The following is an 18,395-nucleotide window of genomic DNA, read 5'->3' on the forward strand; positions in this document are numbered from 1 at the left end:
AAATTAATAAGGGCAGAGGCCCAAACAGCAAGCAATAATTACTCCCTTAATCAAGGTTTCTGCTGCCCATCATAATAAAGGCAAGAAATTGTAAGTTTTAAATAAGCTGCTTTGATAATGATAATGATGAAAAAGTTCTTAGTGCCATTTTGAATCACCTTTTTTGAGTTTTTAAATATGGTTTACCTGTTCCTGAATCTTGAAAAACTTTGACCGTGGGAGTGAATCATAGAAGGGTATTTATAACTCTATTAATCCATCAGAGATAACATGTTGTCAACAGACGTTTTCAAGGCTAAAAGATACCAAAAACAAATTGTTTGTGCAGAGCAGGGAGAGGGGGAAAGGGTTGGGGAGGGAGAAGATACAGAAGAAAAAATATTTTTATTTTTGTAAACTCTTCCACTAATAAAGCAAAAACAAAGCCCCCACGGGTGAAATAAAAAGCAACCGCAACACAACCACTTCAAGTGATTGTACGAAACAAAAGATAAGCAAGTGAAAACAGATCTTGTAATTAATAAACATTGAACAGCTCAGTGCATCAGCAGATTAAAAAAAAAATAAGAAAAGGGAAAAGAGGAGATTAGACATGGAATAGTTTAATATGGACCAGGAAGCAGAGCAGAATTTATGGACAGCCTACAATTATCTAGACGAGGACCAATTTTTATAGGGTTTATTGATTGATCAGTACAAGTAAGTGAAGGTTACAAATAACCAGAAATTAACAAAACTGATTGACTGCTAGCACAAGTAGACCAAACATTTCCACTAGGGGAAAAAAACCTTATACTGGCAATCAGCCATTTCAGTTTATAATGAACAATTGGTGGAGCAGGCATAAGATGATAGAACATTGGAGAAGACAGAAATTGTTGTGACCCAGGTTCCTGGACCTGGACTCCTGGACTTGGATGATTCAGAAAGTGAGGGAGAAGACCTGGCAAGCCCTGCTTCTCTTGAGCCCTTTCCCTCCCTGGCACCCACTCAAAGGGAGGAGGAGGGGCCGGCAAGGTCTGATTCCCTGGAGCCTTCTTCTGATTTGGCAACGCCCCAAGAACAGTTTTGGAGTGATGCAAGACTGCGCAGGCGTGACCGGCGCGTGCAGCAGAAGCAGTGTTGGGATAAAGCCAAGTCATAATTGTCATGCAGTGACATCTGCAGAGACTATAAATAGGAGGCGGGACTTCCTGGTTTTTTGTCTTGGACAAAGCAATGAATTTGCGCAGGCAAACTCTATCAATGGAGGGAAGAATATATTCGTGAGTAATTCTGGCCTTATCTGTAATTTCCTCGTTATCTCCAGAAACTTGGCAGGCCCATGGGTAGACGTGGCCAGGACATATATCTATGTAAATAAAAGGAGAAAAGAAGGCCTCTGACTGACTCTTTGCTGGGAGTACTGGGGGGAGGGAAACAGAACAGAAATATGGTGTGAACTTGCGTAGGATTCGAAGGCTTAACATAAGCAAGAAGCTGCTGAAGTTGCCAACATTTTAGACCAGTGTTTTTTCAAACCTGGAAGCTTTACGATGTGCGGACTGCAACTCCCAGAAATCCCCATCCAGCATTCTCTATCCTGATTCGCAGGGAGCCTTCCTAGCTGCCCATCATAAATATAATAAATCATCTCTGATGAAGCAGATCCCTGTAAATCCACTGATTCCAGAGAGATAACATTACATTATAACATAACATAAAATGAAAGCTCTGCCAACTTCACTCTGCCCATTTATATAATCATCTCTGAAATCTTTGATGATGCAAAACATCCTACAGGGATGCTAATTTTAGATGGTGCTTGGGCAGCAAACTAAAATATGGGAGAATATTAAGTTAGAATGGATCATTCAGTTTCCTTATCAGCATCTGTGAATCTGTGGGTAACCTAGTGAAGATCTGTTAAAATGAGCGAGAAATGTGTTCCATAAAGTTTTAAACTTAGTGTATCAATTTGTGCCTCTGGAAGAGTATATCTTATCAGTATTAGTTAATTTAACTTTTGCAGCTTCCTACTGGTTAAATATTTTGTTAGGCTATTAGTAATCTCCCCACTAATAGCCTAACAAAATATATTTGGAGGAACTGATAATAGCTAATCCACTCAGATAATATGATAGTGACATGGATCCAAATGACACAATCCTGTATTCTAGAGTCCATCAGGATTCTCCTAATTCAGAGGAGGTCCCTCTCTTAATACACCATCTTGCTAAAAAACAAACAAAAAAAACTGGACATCTTTTCTTGTTGGTTCAAAATGTGTCCCTGCTTATCCAAGTAGCTTCCTCAGACTTAATCCACAGCGATCTTCGCTATCAATTTTAAGACTAGTTGTGTACCGATTGTTATCAGTTTTAGACTTCTTCATATTTAATTGTAATCTTATTTTTCCTCTGTGCTTCTTGATTTGTATTATTAGAGCATGCAGATCATATATATTTGTGGCTATCAAGAGTAGAAATAAAGCTAAAAGTAGCAATTTCAAAAAATCTATAGTTGCAGCTCTAACTATAATTGGAAAGAAACAGTGTTATCTTAAAACATACACATGTCACAGTGTGGGAGTGGAGAGGGAATTATAGTAAAAGATTTCCACCACTTTCCAAAGCCTCTTGGTTTATATTGTCCAGATGTGTTCATATGTGTGTCTGTTCATGTGTTTGCACCTGTCCATTTTCTTTCCCTGGTTATCTTTTCTGTCCGAACCATCCTGTGCAAACGTCCTGATTTTGCAGCCCAGTAGGTTGAAGAACTTAGATCCAGTAGATCCATAAATGCAGGCTGCTGTCAGAATACTCTTCTACATCATGGTTATCAACAGTTGATTTGCACCACTGGAAATATCTGAAAAACATATTCCATACCTCTCCAATGGAATTCCTCCTGTATCATTATATATTGATACAATTAATATGTAGCACATTTTAACACAATAAACAGAAAACAGAGCAGGGATGAAATCCAGCAGGTTCTGACAGGTTCTGGAGAACTGGTAGCGGAAATTTCAAGCAGTTTGGAGAACCGGTGGCGGAAATGTTGAGTAGTTTGGAGAACCGGCAAATACCACTTCTGGCTGGTCCCTAAGTGGGGTGGGAATGGAGATTTTGCAGTATTCTTTCCCTGCCACCCCCACCAAGCCACATCACACCCACTAAGCCATGCCCACAGAACTGGTAGTAAAAAAAAATTGGATTTCACCACTGTAAAAGAGCAATCCTAGACTTGGGTCCACTGTTTAGCTGTGTATATACGATGAAAAAGACAGACAAATGTATTTTAAGTGTTTGTCCCAATTTAAAAAAACCCTCCCTTTTTATGATCCTGTAATCCCTTAATTAGGGGTAGAGTCAGGACAATTAGATGAAGCAGAGCATTTACTGGCCAGATGCCCTTCCTGACACCACGTGGAGTTCGCAACAGATATTTTTTCTTTGTGCCTAGGAGGGGAACATCTGCCACTCAACTAGGATTGAACTCTCAACCTTGCGAGTGGGAGGCAAGCATCTTTACCACTAGGCCACCTTGCCGCTCAGCCTCCATCCCAATCAAATAAAATTAATCATATACTGAGTGGAAAAATTTGTGTTTGGTGAATAAAAAATGAAAGGCAATAGAAATAGCTTATACTTATACTTAAACTTATATACCACTTCATAGCGCTTTTACAGCGCTCTCTAAGTGGTTTACAGAGTCAGCATATTGCCCCCCAACAATCTGGGTCCTCATTTTACCCACCTCAGAAGGATGGTAGGCTGAGTCAACCTTGAGCTGGTGAGATTTGAACTGCTGAACTGTAGCTAGCAGTCAGCTGAAGTAGCCTGCAGTACTGTACTCTAATCACTGAGCCACCTCGGCCTCTTTGCTTTTGACATGTCAAGGTTGGCTTTATGCACTACATGCCTGTTTGAATGATAGTGGATATTAATCAATTAATCAAATAGATTCAAAAAGGAAAGAAACAGAGGGTGTTTATAACTGCTTTTTCCCAGAGTAAAGGGGCACAAAGTAACTCCTACTTCTTATGGATGTTTGGAAAACACAGGAGTAGCAGGTTAGACTTTGCCCTTCGAGCTTTTAGTCAAAAATTCAGAGTAGGCAAACACTCAAAGTTCTCAGATATTCTTTACAACCTTCTTGCTCATAAATAGCTAGTCAGATAATTAGATTTGGGATTTTGGTATACCCTGTTTCCCCCAAAATAAGACATCCTCTGATAATAAGCCAAATCTGGCTTTTGAGCACATGGCAATAAGGCCAACCATTTATTTCAGGGTTCAAAAAAATATAAGACAGGGTCTTGTTTTCAGGGAAACACTTATTGTGAGGATTTCTCAACTGGGGAAATTAAATAATTTGCCTCCTAATTGGAAGGATAATAGTTTTGAAAATATAGCAAAAGATCTTCTGGACTAGGTAGACATAAATGAAAAAGAACGAAAGGCCTCAACGACAAGCCAAATCTTCAAGGTCTTATAATAATAACAGAGTTGGGAGGGACCTTGGAGGTCTTCTAGTCCAACCCCCTGTCCAGGCAGAAAAGCCTACAACACTTCAGACAAATGGTTATCCAACATTTTCTTAAAAATTTCCAGTGTTGAAGCATTCACAACTTCTGCAGGCAAGTTGTTCCACTTATTAATTGTTCTAACTGTCAGGAAATTTCTCCTTAGTTCTAGGTTGCTTCTCTCCTTGATTAGTTTCCACCCATTGCTTCTTGTTCTACCCCCAGGTGCATTGGAGAATAGCTTGACTCCCTCTTCTTTGTGGCAGATCCTGAGATTGGAACACTGTTATATCACCCCTTCTTTTCATCAGACTAGACATACCCAGTTCCTGCAACCGTTCTTCAAATGTTTTAGCCTCCAGTCCCCTAATCATCATTTTTGCTCTTCTCTGCACTCTTTCTAGAGTCTCAACATCTTTTTTACATTGTGGCGACCAAAACTGAATGCTATATTCCAAGTGTGGTCTTGTACCATTCAATTTTCCACACAGTTTGTTCTATTGTGGATCAAATGATTTGTCACCATTTTATGCTGCATTTTACTCCACAAACATTATAGATTCATATTTTGCAAAGGGAAGGTTTCTTTAGTGGGCTCTTATTTGCTTTTCTGTTTTATTCTTTCCTGTGTTTTTTGTTGTTGTTTTTTATTGTATCGATGTTTTTACTATGAGTGTGCTAGCCATTCAGAGTCCAGATTTGGAGTCTATAAGATGGGTGGTCAAGTAAATTATTTATTCAATACACTGCCCAAGTCATATAGATTGGAAATCTAATACAAGTAGTCCTTGTTTAATGATGTCACAATGGACTCCTGGTTTTACAACCTGGTCCTGAAGTTATAGCTACTGCAGAGGCCCATGGTTGTTTGCCCCTACGACTGGCCACAAGGATGCTGCAGTGCCTCCCCTGCCTTTCTTCTGCCCCCATTCTCCATGCTGGGTCCCCACAGGGCTTGGATCTACTTCCTACCCCACTGGGGCCCACCCAGGGGTGAAATGCTCCCGGATCGGACCGGCTCGCGCGATCCGGTAGCGATGGCGGCTGCTGGTTCGGAGGACCGGTAGCAAAAATCCCTGGCCCCGCCCCCCCGCCTCTGCTGAGCCGCACCATCAGCAGAAGGGTTTTTTTTAACTTTTAAAATGTTTTGCTTCAGCATGCCTTTAAAAGTAAAAAAAAAAAGCCTTTGAGGATCCCGCCCCTCAGCTGAGATCGGCAGAGCCTTTAAACTTAAAAAAAATATTAAAGGCTACTCTGGGGATCTCACCTGAATTCCTCATCAGCAGAACCTTAAAAAACATGTTTTCTGTAGAAAACATGTAGAAAAACTCCTTTTAAAGGAGTCTAAGACACTTACCTGATTACTGATCGACCTCATGGCTTTTTTCGCAGCCGGAAAGCCCCAAGTTTCATTTTCAGCACCAGACAGAACTAATCTAATTTAGCTAATCTATTTCATCACTGAGTGATTAATGCTGGCTGGCTTTCCTGGCTGAGCAATTCTGGGAATTGAAGTCCACAAACCTTAATAATAAAATAAAATATTTGTGCAGCTTTCTGAGATTTGGTGTGTTTCTGTAGTGTTTCACTCTAACTACACAAACACACAAAATCTCAGAAAGCTGTATGTGGCATTTTGTGTGTGTGTGTGTGTCAGTTGTGTTGTGTGTGTGTAAAGTGTGAAAGTTAGTTTTTGAGCTTTTTGTGGCTGTGTGAAGTGTGAAGTGCAGCTGCTTTTACATTGTGTGTGAGTCAGTTGTGTTGTGTGTGTGTAAAATGTGAAAGTTGGTTTTTGAGCTTTTTGTGGCTATGTGAAGTGTGAAGTGCAGCTGCTTTTACATTATGTGTGAGTCAGTTGTGTTGTGTGTGTGTGTAAAGTATGAAAGTTGGTTTTTGGTACCTCTTATTGTTTTTTTATACTTTGTTTATTATTTTTATTATTTATTGTTATTGGCCACGCCCACCCAGCCATCTGACCACCAAGCCATGCCCACCAATTAAGCCACGCCCACAGAATCGGTAGGGAAAATTTTTAGATTTCACCCCTGGGCCCACCTCATTTTGGAGCCCTAATTAATAAGCATTTAAATATGAGCCAGCAGGGTGCAGCAGTAGCCAAAAAAGCCAATACAATCCTAGGCTGCATTAACAGAGAGATAGACTGAAGATCACATGAAGTATTAGTACCACTTTGTAAAGCTTTAGTAGGAAAAAACATAGAATATTGCATCCTGTTTTGATCACCATATAGTAATAATAAAAAAAGATGTAGAGACTCTGGAAAGAGTGCAGAGAAGAGCAACAAGGATGATTAGGGGTCTGGAGGTTAAAACATATGAAGAACGGTTACAGAAATAGGATATGGTTAGTCTAGAGAAAAGGACCACAGGTGACATGCTAACAGTGTTTCAATATTTGAGGGGCTGCCACAAAGAAGAGGGAGTCAAACTATTTTCCAAAGCACCAGAAAGCAGGACAAGAAACGATGGATGAAAACTAATCAAGAGAGAAGCAACGTAGAACTAAGGAAAAAATCTTCTTACAGTGAGAACAATTAGCCAGTGGAATAGCTTGTCTTCAGAAATTGTGGATGTTCCATCACTGGAGGCTTTTAAGAAACCCATTTGTCTGAAATGGATTTTTTCTGCTTGAGCAGGGGGTTGGACTAGAAGACCTCCAAGGTCCCTCCCAACTTGGTTATTCTGTTATTCATTTACTTTTCATAGATCTCCAAGGTCAGGTAGGGAAGGAGGGCAGACCGCTGTGTTGCTGGGCCTTCCTTTTCTGAGCAGCCACATTGCATGGATGAATGGTACAGAGCTTGTGTTAGGGAAGCAAAGCAAGACACTTCATTGCTAGACTGCGCGGTGTGATCCCAGAAAGGTCCATGTGGCCAGCGTTCAATGCGTGAATAATTTGTCCCTGTAGTTTTCTCAGCAAGATTTCAGGAGTGGTTTGCCATTGCTTCTTTCCTAGGGCTGAAAGAGAGAGGCACTAGACTGAGATCATGCAGCTGGCCTTGTGCTAGGCAGGACTAGAACTTACAAACTCCTGGTTTTTATCATGATGAACCACTGCACCAAACTGGCTCTCATTGTCTGCTTAGCTATCTACATTTGTCAGCCAAGCACGCGTGCTACTTGTCATGTCTTACCTTGTTCTGTCCGCTGGGTTTTTATCTCTCCCTATACGTTTGTGTACATTTTTCTTCCCACCCGTCTAACCCATAATTTCAATTGCAAAACTGACTGTCCTGGGCTCTTGTTTAGCTCCTTGACTCCTATCTACTCCTGACCTTTGCTTTCATGTCTTCATGACCCATCATTGTCTTTTAGCTAAATCCAAATATTTTCTTGCTTGGTCTGTGTAGTCCCTATGATAGTCAGAGGCTGTTTCTTCTTTATGCCTTTCGTGGTCTTCAGTTGCTATTGTTCCTAATCTAATCATTCTTTGTATACCTCCATAAACTGAAGCTCCTTCTTTCTTTTTCTCTGCTGGGATCTTTCAAAAGCATGCTGATTTTTGTGATTCTTTGTAAAGAGTCTTTCTGAATGACCTTCTCAAATCCAGGGCTTTCAATACCATTTATAATCCGAAATCCATGCTGGGACATTATCTCTATTAAGCCAATTGTACTTTAAAAGCAGTTATCTTTTGCAGTTCCAAGAACTCCTCATGAGGCAAAATCATTAAAATCTGGGCGATGAAAGGTGGAGATAAAAAAATATCACCAATGTTTAAATCTTGTCTCAAGTACAAGGATAAGCAATATAATATTTGCCCACAGAGTTTCCTTTAATTGTGTGAGGGTTTATGTCTTTTTAAAAATCCCCCTCTCCTCTATTTATTTCTATTCTCTCTCCCCCTGTCTCTTTTTCTCCTCTCATTTACCTATCTTCTCTTTCTCCTATGTACTTACTTACCTTTATTATTATTATTTATTATTATTATTATTATTATTTATTCAATTTTTATACCGCCCTTCTCCCGAAGGACTCAGGGCGGTGTACAGCCAAGTAAAACAAACAATGTAATATACAATTAAAATACGAATTAAAAAACTTATTACATAATTGGCCTAAAACTTTGGAACATAAAAACTAAAACCCACTAAAATTAATAATAAAAATTTAAAACCAATAAAATTTAAGCCAGCCCCGAATAAATAAATGTGTTTTTAATTCGCGGAAGGTCCGAAGGTCAGGTATTTGGCGTAAGCCGGGAAGCTTCGTTCCAGAGGTAGGAGCCCCACAGAAGGATCTACCCTGGGGCCGCCAGCCGACATTGCTTGGCGGACGGCACCCTGAGAAGTCCCTCTCTGTGTGGCGTCTGGTCGGTGGGAGGCATGAGGTAACAGCAGGCGGTCCCATAAGTACCCAGGCCCTAAGCCATGGAGCGCTTTAAAGGTAGTAACCAAAACCTTAAAGTGCACCTGAAAGACCACAGGCAGCCAGTGCAGTCTACGCAGGAGTGGTGTTACGTGGGAGCTACGTGAAGCTCCCTCTATCACCCGCGCAGCTGCATTCTGGACTAGCTGAAGCCTCCGGGTGCACCTCAAGGGGAGCCCCATGTAGAGAGCATTACAATAATCCAAGCGGAAGGTAACGAGCACATGAGTGACTGTGCACAAGGCATCCCGATCAAGGAAGGGGCGCAACTGGCGAACCAGGCGAACCTGGTGAAAGGCTCTCCTGGAGACGGCCGTCAAATGATCTTCAAACGACAGCCGTTCATCCAGGAGAACACCCAAGTTGCGCACCCTATCCTTTGGGGCCAATAACTCGCCTCCAACAGCATCCACAGCCACTCCGTCTTGGAGGGATTAAGCTTGAGCCTGTTCCTCCCCATCCAGACCCGTACGGCTTCCAAACACCGGGACAGCACTTCAACAGCTTCATTGGGTTGGCCTGGGGTGGAAAAGTACAGCTGAGTGTCGTCAGCGTGCAGCTGGTATCTCACCCCAAAGCCACTGATGATCTCACCCAGCGGCTTCATATAGAAGTTGAACAGAAGGGGCGAGAGAATCGACCCCTGTGGCACCCCACAAGTGAGGCACCTCGCGGCCGACTTCTGCCCCCCTGTCAACACCGTCTGCGACCGGTCGGAGAGATAGGAGGAGAACCACCGATAGACGGTGCCTCCCACTCCCAATCCCCCCAGCCGGCGCAGCAAGATACCATGGTTGATGGTATCAAAAGCCGCTGAGAGGTCTAATAGGACCAGGGCAGAGGAATAACCCCTGTCCCTGGCCCTCCAGAGATCATCCACCAACGCGATCAAAGCTGTCTCTGTGCTGTATCCGGGTCGGAAGCCGGACTGGAACGGGTCTAGATAGACAGCTTCATCCAGATATTGGGGTAGCTGCCGCGCCACAGCACTCTCTACAACCTTCGCAACAAAGCGAAGGTTGGAGACCGGATGATAATTACCCAAAATAGCTGGGTCCAGGGAAGGCTTCTTGAGGAGGGGTCTCACCACCGCCTCTTTCAAGGCGGCAGGGAAAACCCCTTCCAACAAAGAAGCGTTGATGATCCCCTGGAGCCAGCCTCGTGTCACCTCCTGAGTGACCAGCACCAGCCAGGAAGGACACGGGTCCAGTAAACATGTGGTGGCGTGGAGCCTCCCCAACAACCTGTCCACGTCCTCGGGAATCACAAGATCAAACTCATCCCAAACAGACTCAACAAGACGTGCTTCCTCCCTCTCGCTTGGATCATCCCAATTTCGGTCCAGACCATCCCGGAGCTGAGCGATTTTATCGTATAGATAACCACTAAACTCCTCGGCACATCCCTGCAAAGGGTCATCCCGCACCTCCTGATGAAGGAGAGAGCGGGTCACCCGAAACAGGGTGGCCGGGCGGTTATCTGCCGACGCAATGAGGGTGGAAGCGTAGGAACGCCTCGCCTCCCTCATTGCCACTAGGTAGGTCCTAGAATAGGACCTAACTAGTGTCCGATCAGCTTCGGAACGACTGGACCTCCAAGTACTCTCTAGGCGTCTTCTCCGGCGTTTCATCTCCCTCAGCCCCTCGGAGAACCAAGGGGCCGGACGAGATCTGCGCCGGGTCAGAGGCCGCAAAGGCACGACACGGTCCAAAGCCCCAGCCGCGGCCTGTTCCCAGGCTGCAACTAGTTCTTCAGCCGTGCCGTGGGCCAGATCCTCAGGAAATGGCCCAAGCTCCGTCAGGAACCTCTCGGGGTCCATCAGGTGCCTGGGACGGAACCAACGTATTGGCTCCGTCTCCCTGCAGTGTGGGTGGCGGTTCAGAAGTCCAGGCGAAGGAGAAAATGATCTGACCATGACACCGGTTCTGTTACTAAATCATCTAATTCCAGATCATTTAACCACTGTCCAGAGATATAAAGTAGGTCCAGTGTGCCTCCCCCCATGTGCGTAGGGCCATCATTTACTTGAATCAGGTCCAAGGCCGTCATGGAAGCCTGGAACTCCCGAGCTGCAGTCGATGACAAGCCGGTCGATGGCAAGTTGAAATCCCCCATGACTATAAGTCTGGGGGTCTCAACTGCCACCCCGGCAAGTACCTCCAGCAACTCGGGTAGGGCTGTAGTCACGCAGCAAGGAGCCAGGTACGTGATCAACAAACCCAACTGATTCCTATGGCCCCACCTCACAAAGAGGGATTCACAACGGCAATCTGAGGAACAGTGGCCTCCCTAGGCTCTAGATTTTCCCTAATAACAACCGCCACCCCCCATCCCTACCTTGGGCCCTCGGTTGATGAAATGCTCGGAAACCTGGAGGGCACAACTCGACAAGGGGAACCCCCCCCTCTGGGCCCAACCAGGTCTCCGTAATGCCCATAAGGTCCGCGGACTCCCCCTGAATAAGATCACAAATCAGGGGAGCTTTATTAACCACGGACCGAGCATTACATAACATCAATCGAAAACCCAGGCTCTGAGGATCATGGCCACCCGAGGAACGGGTAGGGACTGAGGGGCCGGAGCACGTGATCGCTTTCAAACAGCAAGCACGTGCTCCCAACACTCGATACGCCCCCCCCTCCGCCATATCTGCCTCTCCCACTTACCGTACAGATTGAACGACCCTCTAATCCTGAAACGAACCCCTCCCCCTCTGCTTTCAAACCAGATGTCGTAATGCCGCGAACAGGCCTGGGGACTGGCTCCCTCCCTGACGGGTTTTCTCTCCCACCCGTCATATCCCTCCCCCCCTTAAAAAACCCTTATTTAAAAATCTATTTTAAAATCCCCAAAGGTTCTTCTTGGCCGCATGCCACCTCTCTGGGTCCCAAGACCCTTCATTAAGGTAGGCCCTCGATAACGTGGAGGGCCATTCTTGCGAGGCGGGGGAATCTCGCAAGCGAAAAAGTTCGAAAGGAGAATATCTCATAGAAAAGGAGGTTAAAAGGTGGCATTGATCCTGATCAATAAAGATGGTACATACATAAAAATTATTTCAGCTTAATTAGGTCCTTTTAGGGCCTGGTGCAAGATGGAAAGAGATTCGACAATCAGTCATCCAGGCAGAAGTCCTGGCAATAGTCGAATAACAATAGATAGTCTGATAGATGACAGTCACAGACCACTTCAAAGCACACAGGACCAAGATGATACGGACCACAGTAGGGGTTGGCGCAGCCTGCTGAATATATCTTCCTCGTCCCTTCAATTCCGTTGTCGCCACCATCACTCTGTCCCTCCACATGGCACAGCCCCATCTTAGCTCTTCCGGAACAGTCCAACCAGATTTCATCCCCGAGGATTGCATCCACTTCTATCTTCCCTACCAGCGTCCTCAAGCAAGGCTGGAATTGTCCGGGCAGCCAAAAGTTCCAAAGATCAACAGAGAACGGCCAGGGTGGCAGAAAACGCCGTAAAAGAGACCCCCGTTGCTGAAAAGTCATAGCTGCCGCCATTGGGGAATCCAGCTGGTGATGGAAAAACCTTATCGGCTGTGGGAGAAACCCCCTCACCGATAGGTAAATCTCAGCTGAGACGATGACAGTCCTAAAAAACCAATGGGCAGCCGCCACTGCCAGGAAGCCGCCAGGAAGCCGCCCGACAGCAAACGAGGTCCAGGCCAAAATATCAAGGCAAACGAGGGCAACCTGGAACAGACCAGGCCGGGACGCCGGAGCAGGCCAGGACGCTGGGGCAGGGCAGAGCGAAACGCCGCCCCCACGCGCCGACGAAGGCCAGGAAGCCCCCCAGCCAGATAGATAGCCCGCCGTCGCCAGGAAGCCCCCCAGCCAGCAACCAGCAAACAGACCTTTCGTTGCGGCCCTCGGCTATTCCAGCCAAAATTGACTAGGCCGAGCAGCCGAGGTGCCGAGGCCGAGCCGCCGCCCCCACGCGCCCAAAATGGACGCCGCCACACGCCGTTCGCCTCCCGACTCAATACTCGGCGACCAGAGACTTTTCCCGAGGCCCAAAGGCCTCATTCGGTCGCCGAGGTGTTCTAACTTGAAGTCGGGGGCAGAACCGGCCCAGCGGCAGATCTGGGCGCCGCATTAGATCAGGATGTCTTGCCCCACCGTTCCTCGGAGAATCACCAAGCCTCCATTTTCGCGCATGCGCAGAAGAATATAAATATACCTACCTAGTATAGTATACCTACCTAGTAGCTACCTACCTCTTAGCCTATCTATCACCTATGTATTTAGCATCTATCATATCTATATTTACTTACCTTCCTTCTTTCTCATCTACTAACTTACCTACCTACTTCTTACTCCATCTCACTATCATCTATAGTGATAGTGGCTCCCATGTGACACCTCTCCTGCGCAGACTGCACTGGCTACCTGTGGCCTTCCGGGTGCGCTTCAAGGTTTTGGTAACTATCTTCAAAGCGCTCCATGGCTTAGGGCCGGGTTACTTACGGGACCGTCTGCTGCCACCGATTGCCTCCCACCGACCCATGCGCTCTCACAGGGAAGGACTCCTTAGGGTGCCGTCCGCCAGGCAGTGCCGACTGGCGACACCCAGGGGAAGGACCTTCTCTATGGGGGCTCCCACCCTCTGGAATGAACTTCCCCCAGGAATCCGCCAACTTCCTGACCTTCGAACCTTTCGCCGCGAGCTTAAAACACATCTATTTATCTGTGCAGGATTGGACTAGAATTTTAATTTTAAATTTAGTTTTAACGGGGTTTTATTATTTTAATTGTAATTTTAAATTTCGGCCTAATTCAATAAGTTTTTTAATTAGTGTTTTATCTTGTATTATATTTGTATTTTTATCGGGCTGTAAACCGCCCTGAGTCCTTCAGGAGATAGGGCGGTATAAAAATTTGATTAAATAAATAAATAAATAAATAAATAAATAAATAAATAAATAAATAAATCTATTTATCATCTATCTATCATATCTATCATCTACCTTTCCTTCCTTCCTTCCTTCCTTCCTTCCTTCCTTCCTTCCTTACCTATCTCCTACCCCATCCATCCATCCATCTTGAAAGTGAAAGCACAAAACGGTGGCATTACATTATTAATAGAAATGTCTTTAAGCTTCACAAGGTCTCCATGGAAGAAAGCATCTGCAAAATCAGTTTACTTTTGAGAAAATGGTGACATCGTTATTCTTCTATGTGCAACCTGACATCAATAGATGTCTACAGTATAACTAAAATATGATGTCAAGAGAGAAATCTTCATTCTTCTATATTATGCATTGGTCAGGCCAATGAATATAAGAATATTACTTCATTTTAGGAAAGGCATTACGAAACTGCGATATATTCAGAGGAAAGAAGTCAAGATGATAAGGAACTTGGAAGAGAAAAAGTGCAAGGGAACATTGGAGGAACTGAGTATGTTCAGCCTTGAAAAACGATTATAGAGGAAATGATACAATAACATATTGATTTAAAAACTGAACTGTTCCTATTGAGTATCTTGCCAGAGAAATATAGTAAAGAGAATACTTGTTTATACATGTTGTAACTGCAGCGAGAATTGTATTTGCGTAAAACTGGAAAGCAGAGAGAAGTAATTAAGAAAATATTGGAATGTGCAGAAATGAATAGATTAACATTGGTAATTAAAGAAAAGGAAGAATCAGAATATTTTAAAGTATGGGGCAATTATATCAATGGTTAGAGAAGATATATATATAAAAATTTAGATAATTGATGAAAATATAAACATAAGAAATTTGGGAAGAATAATGTAACAATCTAAATGAAAATATAAAGATATGATAGAAATATAATATGAAAATGATGGAGGAGGGAGTAGAAGATATAAAATATGTACTCAGATGAAACATTGAATGATTAAGGATGTATTGTTTGTTTGTTTAAATTTTTAAAAAATGTTAAAAAAAAAGAAAAACGTTTATGAAAAAACAGCTATCAAATATGCCATACAAATTAAAATGTATGTAATGTATTTTGGTTAGGTACCAGGAAAAAAATCTGGAAAGTAATAGCTCCCCAAGAATAGAGCAAACTGCCTTAGGAGGTGGTGGAGTGATATGCATAAAATATCCTTTCTCAACCAGGAAATCTTGCTGTGAAAAATTTCCATAAACTTGTTGGAGCTCATTTTTGTAAATAAAAAAATGGAACACCCCTTTTTGCAAGTCAAATTAGGATAGGAAAAAAAATCGCATCTAAATGTAAAAGTAATTTTAGAACACAATCTGGAACAAAACTCTAGGATTCTGCTCATTAGAAATAAGTATATCTTTATATTAAAAAGATTATGTCCAAACTTCAGAATATAATCGTCAAGGGTCTGTATTCTTGTTTAGACTGAATCATGGTTCTTATCTGATACAACTGTTTGGGGATGATAAACCCCCATAGGCCTGTATCTCAGAGTAATGGAAAACATCCCATTATTTTTCTGTTTTATATAAGCAGCCTGTGGGATGCAGCAAACAAGTGAAGCATTTTATTTTGTTTATTCTGAGGAAAAATCCACTTGTTTTCTGTTAGGGGTTTTTTCTTAATATGGTACATAACAAGACACAAGGACTGTAATTGTTTTTCCTCAAACTGGGTTTTTTGGTACTTTTGTACAAAATTAAACTTTCTTGACATACCAACACACATGAGTGCTTTTGGTTTCCTTTTTATAAAAGACTCCAGTTTTTGAGAGGGTGGGGCTGTTTTAAGCCTTCTACCTAGGTAATATCAAAACTCTGCTCCCAGGAAAGAGAGAAAAAATGCCCGTTCAATCCACTTACTTTTAAGTAACAAGATATTTTCTTGGTGCTTTCGTCACACAACTTTCATTAGCCATTTCTTTATTTGTTTCTGTTCTTTTTCTTGATGTGACACTAAATTTGCAAACTTATTCCCCTCACCCCACATTTTGTGCTAGATCAGGGGTCCCCAACCTCTCGGACCTCAGGGACCACTAAATTCATAATTTTAAATCCCACAGACTAGTAATATGACCTGCCTAATGACCGCCTGGGTGGGCATGGCTAGGTGGTCATGCGACTGGGTGGGCATGGTCAGCTCAATGTCACTCATGTCGAGGGGCGCCTCGCCAACCTCTACTCACCCCTCCCCTCCCAGCCACTCCTTACCTCCCCGCCAGGGCTTCTTAGGGCCCCAACAGGAAGCAGTTGTTGGAGCTAAGCAGCCACCACAAGAAAAAGTTGGCAAAACAGCTGGCTCAGCTTCTCAAACCGAGAAGGAGGCTCAGCAGAAGCACCTCACTGAGGACTACGAGCATAGGCTTTCCAAGCAGAGGGAAGATCTGCTGGAGTGCAAGACCAGGTACCAGTGCTTGGAGGCTCAGTGGGCTGAGATGATCAGCCAGTTCCAGGCCATGATGCAGTCCCACTGGAACAAGGTCCTCTGGCTCTTTGCCACCAGCGGCACTTCCCTCCAGCCTTCACCCAAAGCACCAGGAGGCTGAAGCAGACCCCGCTGGAATTTCTGTCCCCCTCCGACCCACACAAAAAGACCCCAAAGGGCTAGACTCTCTGCAGCAACACAAGTGTTCATTGGAAGTATCCGTCCCAGGGGCTGTAGTTTGAGGATTTAGTACAATATAAAAAATGTAAATAATTTTTCTGCGGACCACCAAAATTTTCTCGCAGACCACCAGTGGTCCACGGACTACCAGTTGGTGCACACTGTGCTAGATAATGAACTTGTAGGGTTGCAATGATAGATACTGTTTAATTCATGGATTACAGTCTTTCATCTGTTGTATCCATGTCAATGGTTGACAGTCTGTTACAACTGTAAATGTGGGATCCTTGGTGCCCTCTGAGCTTGGCTTCTTGCAGATGTTTTATTATCCAACCAGATAACATCATCGGTGTTTGGTGATATCATCAGGGCTAACCCTAGCCCTGATGGTGTTACCTACTTGAGTAATGAAACGTCTTCAAGAAAACCACCAAGGTCAGAGAGCACCAAGAATCCCTCAGTTCAACTTTGAGCTACAAATATTTGTTTCTATTGGTACAATTGTACTTTCCAGCCTGATAAATATACTTTAAAGACATCTATGACCCTCAAAGCGAATGCTTCCTTTTCAATGGTGTGGTACTTGGTTTCTCATGGAAATTTGTAATCCAATCTGTTAAAAACCGAAAAGCTGAACTAACTTTTCAGCAATCCTTCTGGCTGTGGTTGTCCAAAGAAGTACTGCTTTGAGATATCAGGCTGCATGATCACATGGGACAAGAATATATTGATGTCCTTGTCTTGTCTTGGGGAATAAATCCACAATATCCATTGCCACTTTTGTAAATGATACTGGTACTACCAGGGTTCTCACTAGTGGTGCTAAGAGTCCTCCACTCCTCCACTTGCAACAAAATACCTTATGCCACCAGACTCGAAATTTTGGGCTTAGACAACTTAGAACTTCACTGTCTTCGGTCTGACCTAAGCATAGTACATAAAATCATCTGCTACAATGTCCTACCAGCCAATGAATACTTCAGCTTCAACCAAAACAATACAAGAGCACACAATAGATACAAACTCATGGTAAACCAACTAGACTGCAGAAAATACAACTTCAGTAACAGTGTTGTCAACGCCTGGAATGCACTAACCAACTCTGTGGATTCTTCCCCAAATCCCCAAAACTTTAATCTTAGACTGTCTACTGTTGACCTCACCCCATTCCTAAGAGGTCTGTAAGGGGCGTGCATAAGCGCACCAGCATGCCTACCATCCTTCTCCTAATGTTTTCTTTTATTCATATCTTTTACATGTATTTATAATTATGTTTACACTTGTATCTGACATAAAATACATGCTTGACAAAATGAAATGAAAAGAAATACATAAATAAATAATCTTGTGGCCCTTTTTGCCAGACCAGTTGGCACTCTGGACATGATTTGCAGGAGTAATTGATATCTCTGGTAATGCCTGGCCATTAGACTCTCTCTAGCATCCTATATAATATCCTATCCATGTCTAAATGTCCTGACCAGAGATTCTCATGAGCTAAATGGAGAATTAGCTCTCTGTACTTTTGAGGCACTATGATTGATTCAATTTTTCTTTAGCTAAGGGATGTGCTCTGACCCAATGTAAGATTCCATTTCTTTCTTCAAACATGGGTTGCTTCTCCCAGTCCTTTCCTTTCTTCTCAATTAGGCTACTCTTCTTGTATTGTGCTAACACCCCCTACCCCCAGGAAGAAAGAAATTCTCTATTGATTGACCTCTATGCTTATCTGCATTATGCAGATTCCACTAACCGGCATCTTACTCTCCTCATTCTCATCTGGTTCTTTCATTAACTCCCAATATCTAAGAAAATAAATCCCAATGAGAAGAATAGAATAGAATAACAGAATTGGAGGTCATCTAGTCCAACCCTCTGCTTAGGCAGGAAACCCTACACCACTTCAGACAAATGGTTATCCAACATCTTCTTAAAAACCCAGTGTTGGAGCATTGGCAA

The sequence above is a fragment of the Ahaetulla prasina genome, chromosome 2 (assembly GCF_028640845.1).
Source record: "Ahaetulla prasina isolate Xishuangbanna chromosome 2, ASM2864084v1, whole genome shotgun sequence".
Classification (NCBI taxonomy): Eukaryota; Metazoa; Chordata; class Lepidosauria; order Squamata; family Colubridae; genus Ahaetulla; species Ahaetulla prasina.